General features: G+C 36.9%; 1 pseudogene; it reads right to left on the bottom strand.

Moving 5' to 3' along the window:
- Positions 1 to 844: 844 nt before the first annotated feature.
- Positions 845 to 4442, bottom strand: LOC101958643 (protein FAM50A pseudogene; annotated as a pseudogene).
- Positions 4443 to 15543: the final 11101 nt, after the last annotated feature.

Consider the following 15543-nt stretch of genomic DNA (forward strand, 5'->3'; position numbering starts at 1 on the left):
TAAGATAGTTGTAACTTTGTGGATTAGTCTCTGTATCCTCTATTCTGTACCATTGGTCCACCCGCCTGTTTTGGTACCAGTACCATGCTGTTTTTGTTACTATTGCTCTGTAGTATAGTTTGAAATCTGGTATTGCTATACCACCTGATTCACACTTTCTGCTTAGAATTGCTTTTGCTATTCTGGGTCTTTTATTTTTCCATATGAATTTCATGATTGCTTTATCTATTTCTACAAAAAATGCCATTGGAATTTTGATTGGCATTGCATTAAACCTATAGAGGACTTTTGGTAATATCGCCATTTTATCCTTTCTTCTTTAAGTTAAATATTTCTAGTATTTTGTCACTTTGAACGGAAGCTAATTAACACAGAATCTTTATAATCACTTTAGAATTAAGGTTCTATTTTACTTTCTTAATCTTCATTAGCATCAATTTTATTTTTGGTCCTTTGCTCTTATTATCTTATATATTTTCATAAATTCTATATAAATTTTAGAACCTGCCTATTTAGTTACATACACATAAGCATACACACACATATACTCCCTTTTGGATTTTGATTATAATTTGTTAAATGTGTAGCTTGATTTGCTGGTGAATTGGCAAATTTATAATATTAAATTTTCTCTCATAAACATTACATCTGCATTTATTTAGATTTTTTTTTTAACATGAGCACTTATTTATTCTAAAAAAAAAAAAGCTATGACAGTTCCAGGGGATGAGTGGCTACCATACTCCTAGCACACAGCAGCACAGTCACAGGGGAATCAGACTCTTGAGTTCTGGACACATGGGGGTGCACCAGGGACAGCCGAGGCAAACCACTTTCTAGATGTTCACCGGATCTTATACTTGTCCCACTTCTTTTCATGGTCATAGGTCTCCCAGCAGATGGCAGGGAAGATGTGCTTGTTCTTCTCATAACAGCTCCTCAGAACCACCTTTCCTGCATGAGACTAATACTTTTCCACAGTGGCATTGCTGAGTATCCACCCATCATCATGAAGATCAAAGTTAAAGAGCGGCCAATTCTTCCCACTTACCTTGGTAATGATGAAGTCACAGAAACTGATGATGGGGAATGATTAGTCCTCCTTGATGTACATGAACTGCTCCACCCTTGCTGACCTGAGCTTACTGGAGTCTTCACGCAGGATCTCAAGTGCCTTCTGGAGGAACTGCTTCATTGTATTGCCCTTTTTCATTTTGACTGTCTGCTGGTGTCCGCAGCCAGCCCAGTAATTGAAGGTGATTTCAATCTCTTCACTCTTAATCTTCTCCTGCTTGGCTTCCCACTCCTGCTACAGCTCTTCCCGGAGACGATTTTCTGCCTCCTTCCTGTCTTGGTCAGGCAAGAAGCCGGTGTCCACATCTGGGTTCTTCCCCAATTTATTTCTCTTTGTGGTGATCTCTTCCCTTTCCAGCTTCTCCTCATGCATGGTCACCTCCTCTTCCTTTTCACCTCCCTCCTCGTCTTCCTCCAAGGTGAAGGGCAGGCTAGAGATCTTTTTCTTGGTCTCCTTATTGTGCTCTTTTCTTGCAGCTTCTCCAGCTTTAGCTGTAGCTCCTTTGACTTTTCCCTTTTGGCCAGCTGCTTTTCCTGCTCCTTCACCTGTGCGTCCTGTTAGGCTTTCATGTCATTCAGGGTCACAAGGCTGATGGTGCTGGACTTGAGCTCTGCCTTCACAGCATCATAGTGTGCAGAGAACTTCTTGTCAATGTTGGATTTCATTATGTTGTTTTCTGTGACCCGCTGCTTCCTTTGCTCTATCTGCACCTGCTGCTCTTCCCGTTTCTTCATCAGATTTTTGGCGTGTGCTGCCTTGCTTGGGACACCCTTGTACTGAGCCTTGATGGTGGCAGAGGTGTGAGCAGTGGCAACAACTGTGACAGCATCCCTGCTAAATCCTAGATTTTTTTAACAGAAGGGAATCAATACTGAAAAATGTCCATTGGGATATTTCTCAGTGAAAGCAGTTTCAGCAGTGTGACAAAGGGCTACTTTTGACTGCAGAGGGCTATTGGATGAAAGGGAGGTGAGGAGATTAGGTCTGTTATTGTGTTTTATTGATTTAGAAATATTGAGATAAAGAAAAAGAACAAATGAGGAAGTCTAAATATTATTTATTTTTTTAAAGATACGTGAGCTTTGAGGAAGAATATCTGTCAGAGAAGGACATGTTGCACATGATGCAGAGAGAGGGGGTGGCTTATAGCCAACTTGGAGGGCTTGGAATGAACATCTCAAGATGTGTGTGTGTGTGTGTGTGTGTGTGTGTGTGTGTGTGTGTGTGTGTGTGTTGAGGTGGAAACTACAGTTTACACATGGTAAATAGAGAAGACCTTGAAGATTACATTTGAGTAGATCTGAAGAAAGTGACATGGAAAACTTGATGAATCCTGGGGGAGAGCTTTCTAGACAAAAAAAAATCGGAAGAGATTGGTGCTGAAGGGGGTTTGTAATAGAGTTAATGAGAAAGAGGATGCTAGGAGGTGTGTGATTGAAGAGGTAACAGGCCATATCACATGAAGACTTGCAGGTAATTGTTAGGACTTGGACTTTTACTGATATATTATTGAATGGTTTTAAACAAGTGTGTGACATGATCTAACTTAAGTTGTAACACCCTCACTCTGCTGGTGTACTGAGAGTAGCTAGTGTAAGGATGAAATCAAGGAGAGCAATTAGGATAGTTTTACAGCACAGACAAAATTTGAGGGTGGCTTGTACTAGGATGGAAGAAGTAATACTGTTTGGATTATTGATATATTTTGAAATGGTAACAGGATTTACTTCTGGGTCATGTGTATGATACAAAAGAGGGTAGTCAGGAGTTTTGATATGAGCCCTTAGAAGACTGGGGCTGACATGTAGTGGGATGGACAAGATTGTGAGAGAAACTGGGTTAGGACAGAGTGAATATCAGAATCTAGTTTTGTTTTTGTTAATTTCAGATGCTAATCTGACTTCAAAAAATTAAAATGTCAAGTAGGAAACTTGAACTAGTAATCTGGAGTTCAAATAAACACCCTAGCTATAGATTTGTGAGTTCTTACTTTCATAAAGTCTTTAAAGCCATGAGACTGGGAGAGATGACCAGGGAGAGAATATAGTATACTGAGTCCTAATATTTTCCAATGTTAAGAGACAGGGGAGATTGGCAGAATCAGACAAAGTGACTCAGAAAGAGATACTAGAGAGAAAAGGGGAAACCAGTAGAATACTCTGTTCTGGAAGCCAAATACATATGACAGTTTTGGAGGAGATAGTTCTTTCTGTCAAATGACTCTGATAAGCTAAGAAAAGGACAGGGGATAGACCAATGGATTTAGCCCTGTGGAATCCATTGGTGGAGTAATGGTGGTAAGATCTTAGTGGGTTCAAAAATGGCAAGGAAAGATTGGAGACAAGGTAGATAACTATTGATGAAGTGTTCCTGCAAGGGCAGAGACAGTAACAGAGTGATAGTGGGGAAGGTGGGGACAAGAGTCTTTTTGTTTTTATTTATTTATGATTAAACTGCTTTAGCACTCATGTTTTGGGAAGAATTGGGATGACTTGGGCCCTGAGAATGAGTGTTAGGAATTGAAATGGTGGCTTGAGGAGATGCTTTAGGATTAGCAATAATCCCTGAAAAAAATGAGGACAGAAGTTTGCTGAGACAAAAATTTGAAACCAAAATTAGTAAAGCAATGTATTTTGCTGTCTTTTTTCAAATTTTTAATTTCATTTAGTAATTTGAGAAATTTTTTGATGAAATTTTTTTTTCTTCTGAGGTACAGATGATTGAACCTAGGGGTGCTTAACAATTGAACTATATTTACAGCAATTTTTTTTTGTTTTATTTAGAGACAAGGTCTCCCTGAGGCTGGCTTTGAACTGGCAATCCCTCTGCCTCAGCCTTCCAATCTACTGGGATTATGGGATTTTGCCATTATGCTGGCTCTGATGGCAATTTTTAAAATTCATAAAATGGGCTTGAACAGTATCCTCTCAATGGGAATTATAATTACATGGCTATTCAGATTTTTTTGACATTTTGGATATTAGATATTTTAGATCCATAAAAATGGAAATTGTCTTTTAAGATCTGCAACTACACAGGGTATTTGTCAGCATGACTCTATTTCTAGAGAGATTATCAATGAAAAGAAGTTATAGAATTCCAGCTCCCAGAACTGCTCTGGCCCAGGGCTAAAAAACATGTGGAAACTACTTCTTGGAGCCTACTCCTATCAGAACATACACCAAGCACGGAGCGGCTGAATTCCGGCTCCTGGAACTGCTCTGGCCCAGGGCCAAAGAACCCGTGGAAACTGCTTCTCAGTCCGGGTCCTGCTGATTTCTGTGGAGTTAAGTACCAACCAAGCCTTCATAGGCAGTTGCAACAGGATTGAGATGAGGCTTATTAGGGCCGGTCAGGACTCACCCATTGCTTTGGTCACCCGGCAAAGGGAACAAAATGTTGCCATTTGCATGGGATACCAACATGGCAGAGATCTGAGTTCATCAGAAAGCAGCAGAGGAGATAACTTCATCGATACCAGCAGCGACAGAAACAGTTGGTCTCCTGGTAAAGAAAGTGAGTCACATATACCCAAGTCTCTCTCACTTTGTCATCAGGCCAGAGAGACAGAGTAGAGCCGCTGCCCACCCCCAGAACAGGCCCAGTGACCTGCAGGCATGATAGTCACATCACCCCAATTGGAGTAGGGGCAGAGCAGAGCGGCCACCCGCGCCCACAATGTAGGCAGACCTGCCACCGACCAGCAGAACATGCCCAGCAGTCTTCGGGCGTGGTAGACATTTCACACCAATTGGAGGAGGGGCAGAGCAGAGCCACTGCCCATGCCTGCCAGGTAGGCAGACCTGCGACCAACTGGCAAATCAGGCCCACCGGCCTGCCGCCGTGGTAGATAGGTCACCCCAATTGGAGTAAGTGCAGGCCAGAGCTGCGGCCCGCGCCTGAAATGTAAGCACACCTGCAATCGACCTACAGAACAGGCCCAGGGGTCCGCAAACGTCGTAGACACGTCACACCAATTGGAGGAGGGGCAGAACAGAGCCGATGCCCGCGCCTCCAAGGTAGGCTGACCTGCGATCGAACAGCAGAACAGACAGAGCGGCCCGCCAGTGTGGTATACAGATCACCCCAATTTGAGGAGGAGCACAGCCATTCCCTGCCCCTGCAAGGGAGACTTATCAACTATACAAGAGCAATATAAATATATAGGGAGAAAATTTCAAAAACACAAGAGTTTCACCAAGCAGAAAGAAGCGCGAGAAGTATGAAAAGACAAGGAAAGAAATGACCACAAGCAATGCAGGTCAACTCAACTTTAGAAGCGGTAAGAGCTGCAGCAGATGAAATGTCAGATAAAGAATTTAAGATATATATGCTTCACATGATCTAGAGTCTCAAGGAAGACATAAGACAGCAAAATCAGACAATGAAAGATCACTTCGACAATGAATTACATAAATAAATCCAAATAGCAAAAGATCAAATATACAGGGAAATAGAGGTAATAACAAACAAACAAACAGAAATCCTATAAATACAGGAAGCAATAAACCAACTTAAAAACTCAATTGAGAATACTACCAGAATAGTAGAACACTTAGAAGATAGAACATCAGACAACAAAGACAAAGTAGTTCACCTTGAAAAGAACATAGACAGCTCAGCAAGACTGTTAAGAAACCATGAGCAGAACACCCAAGAAATATGGGATAACATAAAGAGACCAAACTTAAGAGTCATTGGGATGCAGAAAGGTAGAGCTCCAAACCAAAGGATTGAGCAATCTATCCAATGAAATAATACAAAAAAACTTCCCAGAATTGAAGAATGAGACAGAATCCCAAATCCTAGAAGCCTACAGGAGGCAGAATGTGCAAAATCAAAAGAGATCCACACCTAGACACATTATAATGAAGATGACCAACATAGAGAATAAGGAGAGAATTTTAAAAGCTACAAGAGAAAGGAAGCAGATTACGTTTAGGGTAAAACAAATCAGGATAACAGCTGATCTTTCAACACAGACTCTGAAAGTTACAAGACCCTGGAATAATATATTTCAAACACTGAAAAAAAATGGGTTTTAACCAAGAATTGTGTATTCAGCGAATTAAGCTTCAGGATGGAAGATGAAATTAAAACCTTCCATGATAAACAAATGTTAAAAGAATTTGCAGCTAGAAAACCATCTCTTCAAAACATCTTTGGCAAAACAGTACAGGAAGAGGAAATGAAAAATAACAAAGAAAACCAACAGTGGGAGGTAGGACATCAAAGGGGGAAAATAATCAAAGAGGAAAACAAACCATGTTTAGTAACATAAATAAACAAATATGGCTGAAAGAACAAACTATATCTCAATAATAACCCTAAATGTGAATGGCTTAAACTCACCAATTAAGAGAAACAGGCTAGTAGAATGGATCACAAAACAAGACCCAACAATATGCTGCCTACAGGAGACGCATTTGATAGGAAGAGACATACATAGACTGAAGGTGAAAGGTTGGGAAAAATCATATCACTCATATGGACTTCGGAAAAAAAGCAGGAGTGTTTATACTCATATCAAATAAAATAGATTTCAAGCCAAAGTTAATCAAAAGGGATAAAAAGGGACACTACATACTGCTCAAGGGAACCATACACCAACAAGATATAACAATCATAAATATATATGCCCTAAATGATGGTGCAGCTATATTCATCAAGCAAACTCTTCTCAAGTTCAAGAGTCTAATAGATCACAATACAATAATTATGGGAGACTTCAAAACACCTCTCTCACCACTAGACAGATCTTCCAAACAAAAGTTGAATAAGGAAACTATAGAACTCAATAACACAATACTAAGCTAGACTTAATTGACATATATAGAATATACCACCCAGCATCAAGCAGTTACACTTTTTTCTCAGCAGCACATGGATCCTTCTCAAAAATAGATGATATACTATGTCACAGGGCCACTCTTAGACAATATATAGGAGTAAAGATAATACCATGCATCTTATCTGATCATAATGGAATGAAAATGAAAATCAAGGATAAAAGAAGGAAGAAAAAATCATGCATCACTTGGAGAATGAACTATAGGTTACTGAATGATCAATGGGTTATAGAAGACATCAAGGAGAAAATTAAAAAATTCTCAGAGATAAATGAAAACACAGACACAACATGTCGGGATCTATGTGACACATTAAAAGCAGTTCTAAGATGAAAATTCATTCCTTGGAGTTCATTCCTTAAAAAAAGAAAAAACCAACAAATAAATGATCTCATACTTCATCTGAAAATCCTAAAAAAAAGAGAGCAAAACAACAACAAAAAAGGTAGAAGGCAAGAAATAATTAAAATCAGAGCTTAATAAAAAATTAATAAAATCGAAATTAATAAAATCGAAACTAAAAAAACAGTTGAAAAAATTGACAAAACTAAAAGTTCGTTTTTTGAAAAAATAAATAAAATTGACAGACCCTTAGCCATGCTAATGAAGAGAAGAAGAGAGAGAACTTAAATTACTACCATACGGGATGAAAAAGGCAATATCACAACAGACACTTCAGAAATACAGAAGATAATAAGAAATTATTTTGAATCCTTATACTCCAAAAAAATGGAAGATAGTGAAGGCATCGATAAATTTCTTAAGTCATATGATCTGCCAAGATTGAGTCAGGAGGATATAGACAACATAAACTGACCAATATCAATTGAGAAAATAGAAGGAACCATCAAAAGACTACCAAATAAGAAAAGCCCAAGACCAGATGGGTATACAGCACAGTTTTACAAAACCTTTAAAGTGGAACTAATACAAATACTTTTCAAGCTATTTCAGGAAATAGAAAAATAGGGAGAACTTCCAAATTTATTCTACGAGGCCAACATAACCCTGATTCCTAAACCAGACAAAGACACTTCAAAGAAAGAAAACTGCAGACCAATAGCTCTAATGAACCTAGATGCAAAAATTCTCAATAAAATTCTGGCGAATTGGATTTTAAAACATATCAAAAAAATTGTGCAGCAAGATCAAGTAGGATTCATCCCTGGGATGCAAGGCTGGTTCAATATACGGAAATCAATAAATGTTATTCACCACATCAATAAACTTAAAAATAAGAAACATATGATCATCTTGATAGATGCAGAAAAAGCATTTGACAAAGTACAGCATCCCTTTATGTTCAAAACTCTAGAAAAACTAGGGATAACAGGAACATACCTCAATATTGTAAAAGCAATCTATGCTAAGCTTCAGGCTAGCATCATTCTGAATGGAGAAAAATTGAAGGCATTTTCGCTAAAATCTGGAACAAGACTGGGATGCCCTCTCTCACCACTTCTGTTAAACATAGTTCTCAAAACACTGGCCAGAGCAATTAGATGAAAGAAATTAAAGGCATAAAAATAGGAAAAGAAGAACTTAAATTATCTCTATTTCCAGATGACATTATTATATACTTAGCAGACCCAAAAGGGTCTATAAAGAAACTATTAGAGCTAATGAATGAATTCAGCAATGTGGCAGGAAATAAAATAAACACGCATAAATCAAAGGCATTCCTGTATATTAGTGACAAATTTTCTGAAATTGAAATGATATCCTTAAAAAAAATAAAATACTTGGGAATCAACCTAACAAAAGGGGTGAAAGTCTTATACAATGAAAACTACAGAAACCTAAAGAGAAAAATAGAAGAAGATCTTAGAAGATGGAAAAATATACCCGGTTCATGGATAGGCAGAACTAACATCATCAAAATGGCAATATTACCAAAAGTTCTCTATAGGTTTAATGCAATGCCAATCAAAATCCCAATGGCATTCCTTGTAGAAATAGATAAAGTAATCATGAAATTCATATGGAAAAATAAAAGACCCAGAATAGCAAAAACAATGCTAAGCTGGAAGTGTGAATCAGGCAGTAGAGTGGTATAAGACTTCAAACTATACATGAGAGCAATAGTAATGAAAACAGCATGGTACTGGTACCAAAACAGGCGGGTGGACCAATGATACAGAATAGAGGACACAGAATCCAATCCACAAAACTACAACTATCTTATATTTGATAAAGGGGCTAGAAGCATACAATGGAGGAAGGATAGCATCTTCAACAAATGATGCTGGGAAAACTGGAAATCCATATGCAACAAAATGAAACTGAAACTTTTTCTCTCGCCATCCACAAAAGTTAACTCAAAATGGATCAAGGAGCTTGATAACAAATCAGAGAAATGGAATCTGATAGAAGAAAAAGTTGGCTACCATCTACATACTGTGGGGTCTGGCTCCAAATTCCTCAATAGGACACCCATAGCACATGAATTAATAACTAGAATCAACAAATGGGATTTACTCAAACTAAAAAGATTTTTCTCAGCAAAAGAAACAATAAGAGAGGTAAATAGGGAGCCTACATCCTGGGAAAAAAATCTTTAGTCCTCACACTTCAGATAGAGCCCTAATATCCAGAGTATACAAAGAACTCAAAAAATTAGACAATAACATAACAAAAAACCCAATCAACAAATGGGCCAAGGACCTAAACAGACACTTCGCAGAGGAGGACATACAATCAATCAACAAGTACATGAAAACATGCTCACCATCTCTAGCAGTCAAAGAAATGCAAATCAAAACCACCCTAAGATACCATCTCACTCCAGTAAGATTGGCAGCCATTAGGAAGTCAAACAACAACAAGTGTTGGCGAGGATGTGGGGAAAAGAGTACACTTGTACATTGCTGGTGGGACTCTATATTGGTGCGGCCAATTGGGAAAGCAGTATGGAGATTCCTTTGAAAGCTGAAAATGGAACCACCATTTGACCCAGCTATTCCCCTTCCTGCTCTATTCCCTAAATACCTAAAAAGAGCATACTACAGAGACACTGCTACATCGATGTTCATAGCAGCACAATTCACAATAGCAAGACTGTGGAACCAACATAGATGCCCTTTAATACACGAATGGATAAAAACAATGTGGTATTTATACACAATGGAGTATTACTCTGCATTAAAAAATGACAAAATCATAGAATTTGCAGGGAAATGGATGGCATTAGAGCAGATTATGCTAAGTGAAGCTAGCCAATCCCTAAAAAACAAATGCCAAATGTCTTCTTTGATATAAGGAGAGTAACTAAGAACAGAGTAGAGATGAAGAGCATGAGAAGAAAATTAACATTAAGCAGGGATGAGAGGTGGAAGGGAAAGGGAGAGAGAAGGGAAATTCCATGGAAATGGAAGGAGTCCCTCAGGGTTATACAAAATTACATACAAGAAGAAGTGAGGGAAAAGGGAAAAATAATACAAGGGGAAGAAATGAATTACAGTAGAGGGGGTAGAGAGAGAAGAGGGGAGGGGACTGGAGGGCAGGGGGGATAGTAGAGGATAGGAAAGGCAGCAGAATACAACAGACACTAGAATGTCAATATGTAAATCAGTGGAAGTGTAACTGATGTGATTCTGCAATTTGTATATGGGGTAAAAATGAGAGTTCATAACACACTTGATTCAAAGTGTGATATATGATGTATCAAGAACTATGTAATATTTTGAACAACCAATAATAAAAAAATGAAAAAAAAAGAAAAAATGGTTTCATAAACAATAAAAATGAAGTTATAAAATGAGGTTATAAGCAGAAAGAAAGAGAAATGTTGAGAAAATTGCACTAGAAGATTGGGATGTAATAATACAGACTTAAAGTTCTGCAGTTCTTTATAATTATGGTGACAATGTATATATCATCTAATTTAATACTCTGAATAGTTCCTTATTGTAGAAATTATTCTTACATAAATTGGAGTTCAGTGCTGATAGGTGGCCTCCATATCACAACAGTAACAATGGACAGAGCTCTACTATAATCCAGATTTTCTTACTTGATGTCATTTTTTTGTTTTTGAAACTTATGAATCACAATTTCTATTTGAGCACATTTCTATTCTCTTAAAAAAATATACAGCACAGATCTTGATGGGTCAATGTCAGTGGACTGGGATGAATGGAAGAAGCATTTCCTATTGAAACCTGTCAGAAATGTTGAGGAAATTGTTTATTACTGGAATCATTTTACCGTAACTAATCTCTTTTTACTATTTGTTTATTTTATGTCATGGGTTTAAAAATGTAACACAGTCTTAAAATTATGTTTCAATGTGACCTATGCCTTAGGTCATTTTGTGGATTGAAGTAATTAATAAATGAAAAGCATTTAGAATAACAATTGACATGTTAAGCACCATACTTTTTTATCTATTATGATTACAAGTAGAAAGTTAAGGACTTTGAACTGAAACTGGTATTCCAAAGCTGAGATGTCTGTTGTTTCTTTGTGAAATCTACCTTTTTTTTCTTCAACACTTAATTTTCTCTTAACATTCTGTATTATGGCTGGGTGCTGTTGGGTACCAGTAATTGGGAGACTGAGGCAGGGGAAGCACAAGTTCTAGTACAGCCTGGGATTACAGGTGTTCACCACTGCACCTGTCTTGTCATTTATAATCATACAAAGAAGGTATTAGTATTGTTTCTTTTTTAAATTTGAGGAAACCGAGGCTCCGATGAGTTATTTAATTAGGATTATGGAGGTCAGGATTTGATTTCATCTGATTTTTGGGCCCAGGTTCTGTCCCCTTCAAAATTCCAAGTTATGATACATGTATAACGGTACTTATTTTCTGCTTCAGGTATTACGTGGAAATGATCAGACTTTCACCATTTCCACTATAGGTCAAGATGTAAAACAAAACTCTTCTAAATATTTTTTATATATTTTATATTTTTTTGTTAAAGTATAGTTTGACTGAAGATAACGTAGCCATCCACTAGATCTTGAACTCTAATGAGACTCTGAAATTATTGCCAATTAAATAGCTTCTAGCTCACTAGTCGTTTGTTTGATTTGAGTTTGCCATAGCTAAAAATATTTATTAGAATTTGAAAAAATATTCTTTTTGCATTCAATATTAGATAAATAATTTTTAATTGAAAATATGGTGGGGCTGGGGATGTGGCTCAAGCGGTAGCATGCTTGCCTGGCGTGCGTGCGGCCCGGGTTCGATCCTCAGCACCATATACAAACTAAGATGTTGTGTCCGCCAAGAACTAAGAAAAAAGAAATAAATATTAAAAAATTCTCTCTCTCTCTCTCTATCCCCCTCTCTCTCTCACTCTCTCTTAACAAAAAAAAAGAAAATATGGTATATTTAAAAATTGGTAATGTAAAGTTTGTCATAAACATGATAATCTAGTTATTTTAACTTATAATTGACAATATAATGAAATATTTAAAATTTTATTGTTTGGTAGAGCACAATATATGAGGAAAGTCTGATGCTGATTTACTAAATGCTGATTTACTATGCAGCTGAGATATGTACAACATTCCTTAGATCTTATGAGGAGATAGAACTTTCATTTGAGATCATCTAGTTGCTATTTATTTTCTTTTAACAGAGAATTGATTTAGCAAAAAGATAAACTTTTCAGGATATTATTGATGAAGAAAGAAGACCTGGCCAGTTGTGGAAATACCTGTTCGCCTGGGGCATAGCTGGTACCTTGCTTGAACATGCACAGCACCATTGGAACATCTAAAAATACTGATGCAAGTGTGTTGCATGGCTCATGTGTATGTTTATGAGTAACATAAATAATACGTGATGCTTATCAAAAAGAAAATTTTAGACAGGTCAATACTATTTTTTGAATACTCTCATGTGCAAACTACTTTATTGCTAGTGATCTGGATTCTTTTATTCAGTAGCTTTTAGGTGTTGAACTCATGTTGAGGTTACAAAAACCTAATGATATACTGTTTTTTTAAATCCATACACAATTTTTATGGATGGAAATTGATATGTTGAAAAATTATTAAACACAGTCTAATAATATACCACTTGTGTTCTAGGTGGGGCAAAATTAGAGAAGTCTCTTCTTTTTTTTGGAGATGGGTGATAAGCATACAGTATACATTGATTCATGGAGAGAATCAAAATTGTGTCATGAAAAGACAGAGACTGGTCCAGGAGTTATACTCCCTCTTTATTCCCTACCATAAGAAAGAACCTGTAATTGGTTGTGGTCCCTTTGAAGTAGGCCATACCATAAATTGTTTGCCTGTGCCTTAAGGCCAAGTTTCTATGGGTCTGGTAATATAACTGTGACAAGGGGAGAGGAAGGGTTTCCACTCTTTCATGTTGTACTTAAGGCAGGAATTATGGGCTTCTAGCAATAATCACTATCTTCTTTTACATTTTTCGAGCCACAGAAGAACACATTTCTTTCTAATTTTTACAGAAATAAAGATGAAGCAAGTTTGCTTAGTTGCAGATTTTCTGAATTCAAAGAAGGGGAAAGGGACACAAGTCTTATTTTTTCAGTGTGCATATTTTTTTCATTCCTGTGCCTCATTGAATGAAAGAAGGGGGTGATTTATTTATAATGGAAATTGGCTCATGTGATTATAGAGGGTAAGAAGTTCTGTGATGTACTTTCTGCAAGCTGGAGAACCATGATACCTGCTAGTGTCCAAATCCACAGGCCTGGGGACCATGGTTCAACTCTCAATACAAGGTCAAAGACTTGAGAACTGGGGTGAAGGGTGAGTCTACTGGTATAAGTCTTTGAGTCCTGAAAGTCTGAGAGCATGGACAAATAGTTATGTGCCCGCTCAAGAAAATAGAATGAATTTGCTTTCCTCTACCTTAATGTTCTATGATGACAGTCAAATGATTGGATGATGCCCACCTATGGTGGCGAGAGTAGATCTATGCCTTCAAAGCTAATCTCTTCTAGAAATACTCTCATAGAGACACATGTAAAACCAACTACAGGGCATCACTTAGCCCAGTCAAGTAGGCACATAAACTTAAACATCACACTTTCTATGCATTTTATTTTTTTAAATACTTTGTATTACAATGTCATTTTACTCAACATTTTTTGGAAATTTCCTCAATCATATTTTTTAACTCTTCTGTCAAACTTATTATTTTAGCAATCAATACTTTGAGGGTTCCTATTTTGTTTTTTGTTTTTTGGGGTTTTTTTGGTACTTGCCATTGAACTCAAGTGTTCTTAACCACTGAACCACATCCCTATTTTTTTTTTTATTCAATTTTAAAATTTTTGAGACAGGGTCTCAAAAAGTGAGGCAGGTCTCACTAAGTTTCTTAGGATCTCACTAAGTTGCTGAGGGGGTTTAATTTTTGAACTTGCATTCTTCCTGCTTTAGCCTCATGACCTTCTGGGATTACCAGTGTGTGCCACCACACCTGGCTTTTATACTCATACTATCTTTCTTTTTTCTTCTTCTTCTTTTTTTTTAATTGAGAGAGGATTTTGCTTTGTTGCGCAGACTGGTCTTGAACTGAACTCAAATGTTCTTCCTACTAAAGCAATCACATAATTTCTAGTAAAATTTTCCAAGACCTGCTGTTTTTATTGGCAAAACAAAGTATTTTGTACTATGAGTAGTAAGTAAATGTATCTGATAGTGGTTTTAAGCACTTACCCTACTTCATTTTAACTCTGAGCTGTTGTTCCTTCCTCCACACTTAATTCTATCCCTTTGGACACTGTCAGATCTGTTTCCTGAAATACTGTTCCCATCATATTTAATTATTCAACAATGGTACCAATATTTACTGAGCAACATTTACCTTTCACAAAAGTTTTAGGATATATGCAAAATGTTATTTTATACTGTCTTGCCTTCCAGATTTTTTTGTATTCAAGGTATATTTCCCAAATTTTCTTTCCTTGAAGAAAAAACTTTATCTTAAGTTTGTTTATTTCTCAGAATATGCCATATACACAGTTCATGGATTCATTAAATTCTAACTAAATTTAGTTGATATCACTGAAACCAAAATAACATTTTTAATAAGGTAAAAATTATTAATTATTAATTTTTATTTTAATTGGTTCTTTTTAGTTATACATGATAGCAGAGTATATTTGATATAATTATATAAGCAGGGAATGTATTTTATTCTAATTAGGACATCATTCTTATGAATGTACACCTTGGTGGAATTCACAGTGGGGTATTCATACATGTACATAAAAAAATATGTAAGATGAATTCCACTACCTTTTCTTTTTCTATTCCCCCTCCCTTCCCTCCATTCCCCTTTGTCTAATCTGAACTTCTGTTTTCTCACCACCCTGCCTTATTGTGGGTTAGCTTACACATATCAGTGAAAACTTTTGGTTTTTGAGGATTGGCTTATTTCCCTTAGCATGATAGTCTTGAGGTCCATCATTTACTGGCAAATGTCATAAAGGCTGAGTAATACTCCATTGTGTATATATACCACATTTTTTTTATCCATTCACCTTTTGAAGAGCACTGAGATTTCATTTCACTCCAGTGAGAATGGCAATTATCAAGAATCCAAGTAACAATAATGAATGTTGGGAAGGATATAGGGAAAAAGGTATACTTATACATTGTTGGTGGGACTACAAATTGGTGCAACCA

Source organism: Ictidomys tridecemlineatus, chromosome 11 (genome assembly GCF_052094955.1).
Source record: "Ictidomys tridecemlineatus isolate mIctTri1 chromosome 11, mIctTri1.hap1, whole genome shotgun sequence".
NCBI lineage: Eukaryota > Metazoa > Chordata > Mammalia > Rodentia > Sciuridae > Ictidomys > Ictidomys tridecemlineatus.